Genomic DNA, 10,364 nt, shown 5'->3' with positions numbered 1-10,364 from the left:
TTCTAGGTTGGTAGAATTTTATCCTCAGCACTAAATATTTCACTCCACTTTCTTCTTGTTTGCATGGTTTCTGAGAAATCAGATATCATTCTTATCTTTGTACCTCTTGCAGGTAAGGTGTTTTTTCCCTCTGGCTTCTTTCAGGAATTTTTCTTTATCTTAGATTTTCTGTCCTTTGAAACTAATACACCTGGATGTGGTTTTGTCAGCATTTATTCTGCCTGGCGTTGTCTCAGCTTTCTGGATGCGTAGGTTGGTGTCTGACATTAATTTGGGGACATCATCATTGTTTCAAATAATCCTTCAGTTCCTTTGTTTCTCCTGATATTCCCATCATTTGTGTATTATTACCCTTTTTGTAGGTGTCCCACAGTCCTTGGATATTTTGCTGGGGTTTTTTCCCACTCTTTTTTTCCTGTTTTCTTTAGAGGTTTCTACCGAGATATCCTCAAGCTCAGAGGCTCTTTCCTTAGTTGTATTCAGTCTATGAATAAGCCCACCAAAGGCATTCTTCATTTCTGTTACAGAACTTTTGGTCTCCAGCATTTCTTTATGATTCTTTCTTAGAATTTCCATCTATCTACTTACTGAACCCATCTGTTCTGACACAATGTCTACTTTATCCATTAGCACTCTTATCAACATAGTCATAGTCACTTTAAATTCCTGGTCTGATAATTCCAACATCTGGTTCCGATGGTTGCTCTGTTTCTTCAAATTTGTGTTTTGATGTATTATTTATTATTATGTCAGTGTTTTACAGATGCCCTTTATCAAATTAAGGGAGTTCTTTTCCATTCTGAGTTTCCTGAAGTTATAAAAGCTTCAGAATGAATGTGTATGAATATGTGTTGAAATTTATTAAATTTTTTTCTGTGCTGAAAGGATCATTTAAAAACAACAAAATATGTGTTTGGTCTTGTAGTATGCCTTGGAATTTTTTCATGAAATTTAGACATGATGTATGAGATGAAAGGAACTCTGATACACAGAACTTTAGTGATATGCAGATAAGGTGTTGGGAAAGGGGAGGCATTCTACAGTCCTAGGATTAGGTCTCAGTCTTTTAGTGAACCTTTGCCTCTGGAATATGAACTCACAAGTGTTTCTCAGCTTTTTCTCCCTCCTTAGGTGGGAGAGGAAGGCTAGAGGGGGCTAGAGTTGAGTATTTCCCTTCTCTCAGGTCAGTTAGGCTCCACTAAAAACCTTAGTAGGTTAGGCTCTGGTTAACTAGTCTCTCTTGAGGGTTCAGTTCAGTTCAGTCGCTCAGTCATGTCAGACTCTTTGCGACCCCATGAATCGCAGCACGCCAGGCCTCCCTGTCCATCACCAACTCCCGGAGTTCACTCAGACTCATGTCCATCGAATCAGTGATGCCATCCAGCCATCTCATCCTCTGTCATCCCCTTCTCCTCCTGCCCCCAATCCCTCCCAGCATCAGAGTCTTTTCCAATGGGTCAACTCTTCGCATGAGGTGGCCAAAGTACTGGAATAGTAGATCTTGTTAAAAAAACAAAAAAAAGAGTGCTCCAGTGTTTTTCAAAATGGTTCCTTTTCCCCTCCCCCTTTTGGAAGCACAAGGGAATTTTTCTCGAATATTTACTATGAGAACCTGGTCGAGTTCCTGGAGGTAAAACTCATAAAATGTGGACACTCACTGCTGACGAGGTCCCCCTGGAGTATCTAATCTCTCAGACTTGCCCATACTGACCCTCCAGCAATTTGTTGATTACAGTTCAGGTTTTCCTGCCCGAGCACCACTTTCCTCAGTGGTTTCTGCTCCAGTAAATTGTGGTTCTCTGTATTCCCCTGTCAGTCTCTTCTATTTGGGGGCAGCAGTTTGCCCTGTGACCTCACTGGTCTTATGAATCTAAGAAGAGTTATTGATTTTTAAGTTTGTAGCTTTTTACTTATTGTTAGATTGCATTGGTGACTTTCAAGTTTCTAACAGGTCAGACCAGAACTGGAAGTCTTTTTTTTAATGAGCACATACACACACACACACACACACAGTGTGTGTGACATTATGCAGATGGTATGCTGCAGAGAAATAGATGTGCAAGAGAGGAGGGGGTACTTACAGGTCGAAACACTTCAGTAGGATGTTTCAATTGGAGAGATGCAAGCAAGTTACCTGGGCAATTCAATTGCTCCATGCAAGTTATGGGGCAGATAACACATTTAGCCTTATGTTGTGACCAGCAGTTACCCACATCTAACTCCACCAGGCCAAAACACAGTTATACTTTTGCTCACTTGAGGAACTGAACTAGCTCTTAGGTGGATTGTGTAGAACTATCAGCTTAAAAGATGCCTGTTGAGCTTCCCTTGTGGCTCAGTGGTAAAGAATCTGCCTGCCAATGCAGGAGACATGAGTTCAATCCCTGATCCGGGAAGATCCCACATACTTCAGAGCAACTAAGCCCATGCATCACAACTATTGAGCCTGTGCTCTAGAATCTCTGAGCTGCAACTGCTGAGACCAGGTGCCACAACTACGGAAGCCTACGTGCCCTATAGCCGGTGCTCCACAACAAGAGAAGCCACTGCAGTGAGTATCCCGTGCAGCCCAACTGGAGAGGAGCCCCCACTGGCCGCAAGCCCGCACAGCAACGAAGACCCAGCACAGCCACAAATAAATAAACGAATTTATTTTTTCCAAAAAGTTTCCTATTGAGCAGCAGTGAAGATCAGGCACAGCAGGGGTGAGCAGCCATCCTGATCAACTCTGGCACATTTGTGAACACACCCTAGGGACTCCCAGAAATATTTGGGGGGGAAGGGAGCAGACCTGGAAAGGATTTGAGAGTCCCGCAAATGTGGGTGGCCAAGGGAGCTAGTGTCATTTGGGCAGTGATGTCAGTGTGACTTCATTTGTACCCAGAGATTGATGAGGTTCTGGTCAAGTACCCCTAGGTCAGTGCTTCTTAAACTTTAATATGCAAAACCTGAAAAACTAGTCAAAACACTGGACCCCACCCCCCAGAGAGTGTGATTCCCGAAGTCTGGAGTAGAGCCTGAGATTCTGCATTTCTAACAAGCTCCCTGTGCTGCTGCTGCAGCCAGTCTTGATACAAGGCTGGCCTGGAAGCAGTGGGGCCACAAAGAAACACTGATCCCAGCTCCATGGTAGGGGAGGCGGCAGGAGTCAGGAAAAGCTTCGTAAGGAAAGCATGTGAGCTGCAAAGATGCGTTAAGTCAGGCACACCAAGAACAGAAGGAGAGGGAGGGCACTTCTGCTGGTGGTGTCAGGAGAAACTATATAGGTCACGTGGCGATCGACATTGATTGTTAACACAGCTGTAATGAACATATCCACTGTGCTGCCAAGCATTACAAAGAAACACTGATTTTAGATAATGCAGTCTTCATGAGGTGTTAGCTTTACTAAATAAATATGGTAGGAAACTATTTGAATAACACTTGACCATTTCTAAACTGTGAATTTAGATTATGGGAAGCAATTCACTTATAAAAGAGGAAAAGAGGGGTGACACAAATGTGTTTCATTTCCCACCATAAACTAAAATAAATTTTTAAGAAATACTTTAGATAAATATCCACTGTCTCCCCTCCCCCACACCCGCAGAATACCATTGCTTATCTAATAGCTGCAGGCTCTACCCATCTGATAAAAAGGGAATTTTTACTGTACTTCTCTGTAGATTGACATTCTTTAGTTCACTTTAGTTTTGTTTTGTTTTTAAATTAAGCAAAGACCAACAGTTATTATCAGTCTCTCCGGAGGTTTACACAGATGAACAGTGTTCACATTCAAACGATCACAGTTGACCTGTAGTTATCTTGTTATAAATCAGAACACTGTGTGAAATTCCAGTTGAGTTTTAAATGCCTTTTAGTATTTCTTTAAAATATATTTCATAAAGGAGGGATGCTGCATCATAAATCATGTACATATTTAAAATTTTGCCAAATTGCACTCCAAAAATGTTGAGCTCACACTACCACTCAGTACAATGGTGTGTGAAAGTGTGCGGTTTCCCCATATTTTTGTTAATTACTAAGTGTTGTTAATCTTTAAAATGTTTGCCAATCTGATAGTTGAAAGTGGGATCTCATTTTAATGTATATTTCCCTAATAACTAGGGAACTGAAACATCTGTTCTCTTTTGTTGGCTCTTAATGTTTCTTCCTCTTGTATTTGCTTCTTCATATCCTTTGTCAAGTTTTCTATTGACTCACTTGGCTTTTCTCAAAGATTTGTAGTTCTTTTTCTATTCTAAATTGTAGCCATTTGTGATAAGTGCTGCAAGAAGTTTCTCTCTGCCCTTGGTCTTGTAACTCTATGTTGGTTTTAGGTATGCAGGAGTTTTCTGTGTGTCAATGGAAAAATCTTTCCTTTTATACCTCCTGAGCTTTGTGGCATGCTTGAAAGACCTCCCCCATCTCAAATGATACTTACTGTAATATATTTCCCCTATATACGTTTCTACATATTCTTTTTGTAGTTTAATAGTTTAATTTTTATGTTTCTATCTTTAACTCTTCTAGTATTTACTTTTCATAAAACATAAGAAACAGTTGGAGCACAAGTAAGCTCAGTTTTCAACATAACGATGTTTGAAGTGCATATTAGAGGAGAGGTCTGGGCTAGGGATGTAAATTTGTGTCAGTTCAGTTCAGTTCAGCCACTCAGTCATGTCCGACTCTGCGACCCCATGGACTGCAGCATGCCAGGCTTCCCTGTCCATCACCAACTCCTGGAATTTATTCAAACTCATGTCCATCGAGTCAGTGATGCCATCCAACCATCTCATCCTCTGTCGTCCCCTCTCCTCCCGCCTTCAATCTTTCCCAGCATCAGGGTCTTCTCCAATGAGTCAGCTCTTTGCATCAGGTGGCCAAAGTATTGGAGTTTCAGCTTCAGCATCAGTCCTTCCAATGAATATTCAGGACTGATTTCCTTTAGGATGGACTGGTTTGATCTCCTTACAGTCCAAGGGACTCTCAAGAGTCTTTTCCAACACCACACTTCAAAAGCATCAATTCTTCTGTGCTCAGCTTTCTTTATAGTCCAACTCTCACATCCATACATGACCACTGGAAAAACCATAGCCTTGACTAGACAGACCTTTGTTGGCAAAGTAATGTAATGTCATTGTTACATAGAAGATATTTATGACTCTGGAGGTGGGATTATCAAACAAGAGATTATAGAATCAAAGGAGAGAGCCCCAAACTAAGCAATCCCGTTGAACAAAGGAGATTGGGAAAAAAGAGGCAGTGAAGTCAGAGGAAAACAAGAAAGAGTGGTGCCATGGAAACCCAGAGGAGGATGTTTGAAGAACGCAAGTGATCAACCCTGCTAAACACCTGTAAGAGATCAAGTAGGACAAGGACAGAGAGATGTCTCTGAATTTAGTAATGTTGAGATGATTGGTGACCTCAACAAGAGCAGATATGTTGGAGCAGTAAGAATGGACACCCCCTTGGACTGAGTTTAGGAGGGAAAGGAAAGGTAAGAAGTAGAGATAGTGACTAATCATGGACCACAAGTCTAAGAAATGTTGCTTCGAAGGAGAACAAAAGAATGGAAATGGAGATGGGTGAGGTGTTAAAAATGGGAGATACATGGGCATATCTGAATAATGATGGAAATGATCCAATAGAGATTGAGAAACTCAAGTGGGAGAGAAAGGGGATAACTGAAGTTTAACATAGGCCTCTAAGTTAATTTGTTTCCAAATGAATAACCCGTTGTCTTGATACCATCAACTGATTCATCCATTTGTTCCCTGCTGATTTGGAACCTTAAAAAATATGAAATACTCCTTTGTATTCCATAGTCTGTCCTACTGTTCTTCCATGATTTGGCTTCCATACTAAGACCATTTTCAAGTTATGCCCATTGTGATTGACCTGTTTTATCTCAGCAGTTGTTCTTAGCAGACTAATTTTGTTCTAGCAATGCAGTATTCTCTTGGACATCTCTCAGGATGCAAGGTAGAATTTTTAAAACATTTTCCACATGAACTTTCCCCTCAGAAGTCAATTATTTTCTTGTTCATTCTAGTGTTTCTCCATTGTGCTGTTGGTTTTCCTGAAACGTCTACTTACAGGCCATTTGTATGAAGGACTGAGATGGCTACATTTTGGTAAACTGATTTGTAGTCTTCAGCAGTTGTGAATCACTCTTCACCGGACAGGTTTTCTCTGGAAATGTGACAGAGCTGTGCAGGTGAACAGTTAGGATGTGCCGACAGGAGGATTCCTGTTTATGAGGCATGCGTGGGGAACAGGTGGCAATCAGAGGTGGGGAAAGTGTCTTAGTGGATGTATCAGGGTTTAGAGGATTTAACTGCTATTCCAACATGTCCTTTGTTCTCTACAGCCTTATGGTGGTCTACAAATTACCTGGACAATCCCCACTTATCTCTCCAACCACTGAGTCAATGCTGGGCTCCCTTTCTGTGCACAAGAAGGGCTTTATTTAGAAAGCTGCTCTCACTGGCCATGGCCAGGGCTAAACACTACAGCAAGACACTGTGCACAGAGTTGGAGAATGGCCCAGCCACTTTGGCAGACCTTTACCTATCTTCTCTACTTTCTGTTTCATGACTCACTCTAGCTCCTAAGCCCTGTGAATTCTGAGCTTTTCAGGGGCTCTATTTGGAAGCTTCATAATCATTTCTCCAATATCCTTCTTCCATTCCTGTGTGAGCAGGATGTGGGTTCCAGAGTATAATTTCCAGAAATTTCCTATTGTTTCTGAAAGGTCAGATAACAGTGGTTTAGTGTACAGTCCTATAGAATCGGACGGCCTGGCTCCAATAAGCTCTTAACCTCTCTGTGGCTCTGTTTACTCGTTTTTAAGTTGGATAATAATAGTGCCAACCTTGCAGAATTATTTAAGTGGTTTAATACACATGAATTGTTTAGTGCGGTAGCTGGCCCACTGGAAGTGCTGAATGTATGTGTGTGTGCTGTGCTCAGTCCTGTCTCTTTGTGACCCCATGGACTGTCACCTGCCAGGTTCCTCTGTCTATCGGATTTCCTAGGGAAGAATACTGGAGTGGGTTGCCAGTTCCTTCCCCAAGGGATCTTCCTGACCCCCATCTCTTGTGTCTCCTGCCTTAGCAGGTGGATTCTTTAGCACTGTGCTATTTGAATTTCACATTCCCTTGATTTACTTAGAGTAAGTATAGTTATAAGAAATCCTAGAGATCATCTAATAGAGCACTCTCCTTTTAAAAATGGGCAAAGAAATGAGAAAGAACTTCTCCAAGGCTATAAGTCTATTTAGGGGAAGAACTTGTACAAAAGTCAAGATCTCTTGCATCTTAGTCCAATTCCTCTCTTACTGAAAATAAGTAGATAAATACTTACCATAGGTACCAAAGTTATAAACGATGTATGTCTGGGACCATTCTATGTCCCTTTTCTCCTCTGAAAACAGAACAGTCCTTCCTTGTATTTAAAGCCCCTCTTTCCACCTGGATTTTGATCCCATTCTCTCCTCCTGCTTTCTCTAATATTTTCTTATTATTAACAATACCTTCTTTTTGTGGTAGATTCAATCTCTTGCTCTGAACTGGTCTTTAATCCTTTCCACTGGTCTTTAATCATGTTGAAATCTATCCCAAGTCATCCAAGCCCTGATGCTCCCACTCCTGGATTCTGCTCTATCTTTCCACTCTCTTTCACCTCCAAACTCCTGCAAACTCCTCTTCACATTGTGGGTACTTTCTTCTTCTCCCATCCCACTGGAGCCTGCCTCTGGCCTTATCACTCCAGCAAGCATCTCTCACTAAAATCACTTGTGACTTCCATGCTACTAAATCCAATTTTCAGGCATCAGATTCTCCCACATCTCAGCAGATGGGACCCAGGTGATGGGTTCCACCATCTTGAAACATGGTCCTCTTTGGGCTGTAGGGTCCTGACACTTGTGATGTTTATCCTCTCTCCTTTGCCATTCTTTCTCTGTAATGTCTGTTGGCTCATCACTTCCACCTGACTGGTAAAGGTTGCGGTTACATGAACAGGTCTTGCTTCTTTTATTTTCCCTTATTTTTTTTAGAGTGCTTTAGTTCTTTTCTGTGTTTGAGTCTCTACTCTCCCTGGGTGAGTTAGAGTCTAAGGCTTTAATGACGGCTTATATAACATTAGCTTCCATGTTTCTGTCCCCAACTCAGACCTATCTGCCTATGGACTACTGTCATCCTTTCTTGGACAGCTCAAAAATTCCTCAAAATCAACATGTTCAAACAGAAATCTTTGATTTCCTCTCCTAAAGAAGACACACTAGCGATATTTCATAGCTCTGAAAGGCACACTAATCAATGAAGTTATGCACCCTCCAAACCTAGGAGTTATCGTTGAGACCCTGTATCCAATCCAGTATCAAATTTGTTTTCTAAAGACATCTTGAATCCATCCACTTTTCTCTGCTTTCACCTCAACTCCCAGATGCAGCTACCATCCTCTCTACCCTAGACCACAAAGTGATCTCTTCACGGCCACGTGCTCCCTCCATTCTTTCTTGATATTGCAGTCAGACCAAGGTTTTCAAAATGCGTGTCTGGGGACGTCCCTGGCAGTCTAGTGGTTAGGGCTCTGTGCTTTCACTATCAGGGGCATGGGTTTGATTCACTTCTGACTCCCTCCTCTTCCCCATTTTCAACACACATCTCCATAAAACCATTTAATAGCTTCTTCTTCTTCTTCTTAGGAAAGAGATAGAGTTATTCCATAGGGCTCAAAAAGCCCTGCTGGCTCTGGCTCCTGCTTACTTTTCCAGCTCACCTTGCAAGGCACTCCCTGCCACTGTCTCCCTACCTTTTTCCCTGTGACTCATATTTGCCAGGCCCCTCCCGCCACAGGGCTGCTGAACATACTGTTTCCTCTGCTTGGACCAGTCATCTCTCCCTCTTCGCGTAGTTAACTCCTTCTCAGCCTCTGGGATCTCAGCTCGAGCCTTATTTGCACAGGGAAGACGACTTGGCCTTCGCTGATGAATTCAGGCATCCTTATCACAGCCTTGCCTGGCACCAGATACTGATTCATTACCTTTGTGGTCATCTATTTATTTGTGTGAATACCTGAATAATTTCTCTCTCCCCTCACTACTCACTCATTCACTTAGCAAATATTTACTGAAATCCTAGTAATACATATACCAGGCATGATTTTAGAAGGGGCCACCAACTATAAACAAAGAGCTCTGCAATATGACATCCAGAGGTGAAAAGTACCCTGAAGAAATAGGAAGTGGGAGAAGAGGACAGAGAGTATGAGAGGCTGCTGGCTTGGATAGGATGGTGAGGGAAGGCTTCTCAGAGGCAGTGACGGAGCCCAGGTTTCATTGAAGAGGAGGGCAAGTCAGGAGGTGGTCTGGAGGATAAGCATCCTGGGTCAAGGACCAGTCAGCAGTGAGTGGGGCTGGAGTGAAGCAAGGTTGGGGCAAGGTCAGGAAAAAACCACCACTAGAAGCTTTTCAACAAGGAATGACAGTGTTTCATGCACATCCTCAAATGATCACTGTGGCTGTCTGGGGTGAAGAATTAGAAAGGTGAAAGCTGGAAGTACTGAGTTCTGAAGCTGTGGTCCTGCAGAGAAATGATGGGGGTTTGCAGGAGAGTGAGCAGGGCCGAGGTGGTGACAAAGGACGGAGGTGACCAAGAAAAGGACGGGATTGGAATGTGTTTTGACACTGTGTGTGTCAAGATTTGTTGATGGTTTCCTCCAACCTCTTCAGCGGTTTCCTTCTCACTTACAGGAAGAGTCTACAGCCTAAGCATGGCCAAGGAGGCTTTCTGTGCCATGGCCCCATCTCTCCTCTCCCCTCCTCTCCAGCCATGCTGGCCTCCTCACCCTTTTGTGAACAGGTTGGGTGTGATCCCATCTTTTGTATTAGATGTTCCCCCAGATATCAGGCAAGCAGGTATTGACATGCTTCCCCCCACTACCTGGGGTTCTGATCAAATGTCACCTCATCAGAAAATTTTTTCGTGAACATCCTAGATAAATGAGACACTTCTATTCCCTGGCTGATTAATTTCTCTTTATAGTACTTACTGACACCTGACAAGTCCATATACTATAGGCAAACATAAAACATGTTACGTATTTATTATTCCCCAAAGGCAGGGATTTGGTCTGTTTTGTTCACTATGGAACAAAACTCCCAGAATGGTGCCTGGCATATAGTAAGTGTATAATAAATATGTGTTAAATTAATATGGTTGAAACAGAGAATGGGAGAAGCAAAGAACAGCTCCAGGCTTTGGGGTCTGAATGATGGTGCTATTGAAGATTTTTCAGAATGTGGACTGGGACTCCTTTGCTATGAGCCTGAAGCTGGAGTCCTGAACTGCTTCATCTATTGTAGGTTTGGAGAAGTC

This window comes from Bubalus bubalis, chromosome X, assembly GCF_019923935.1.
Source record: "Bubalus bubalis isolate 160015118507 breed Murrah chromosome X, NDDB_SH_1, whole genome shotgun sequence".
NCBI lineage: Eukaryota > Metazoa > Chordata > Mammalia > Artiodactyla > Bovidae > Bubalus > Bubalus bubalis.
This window is presented reverse-complemented; position numbering follows the sequence as displayed.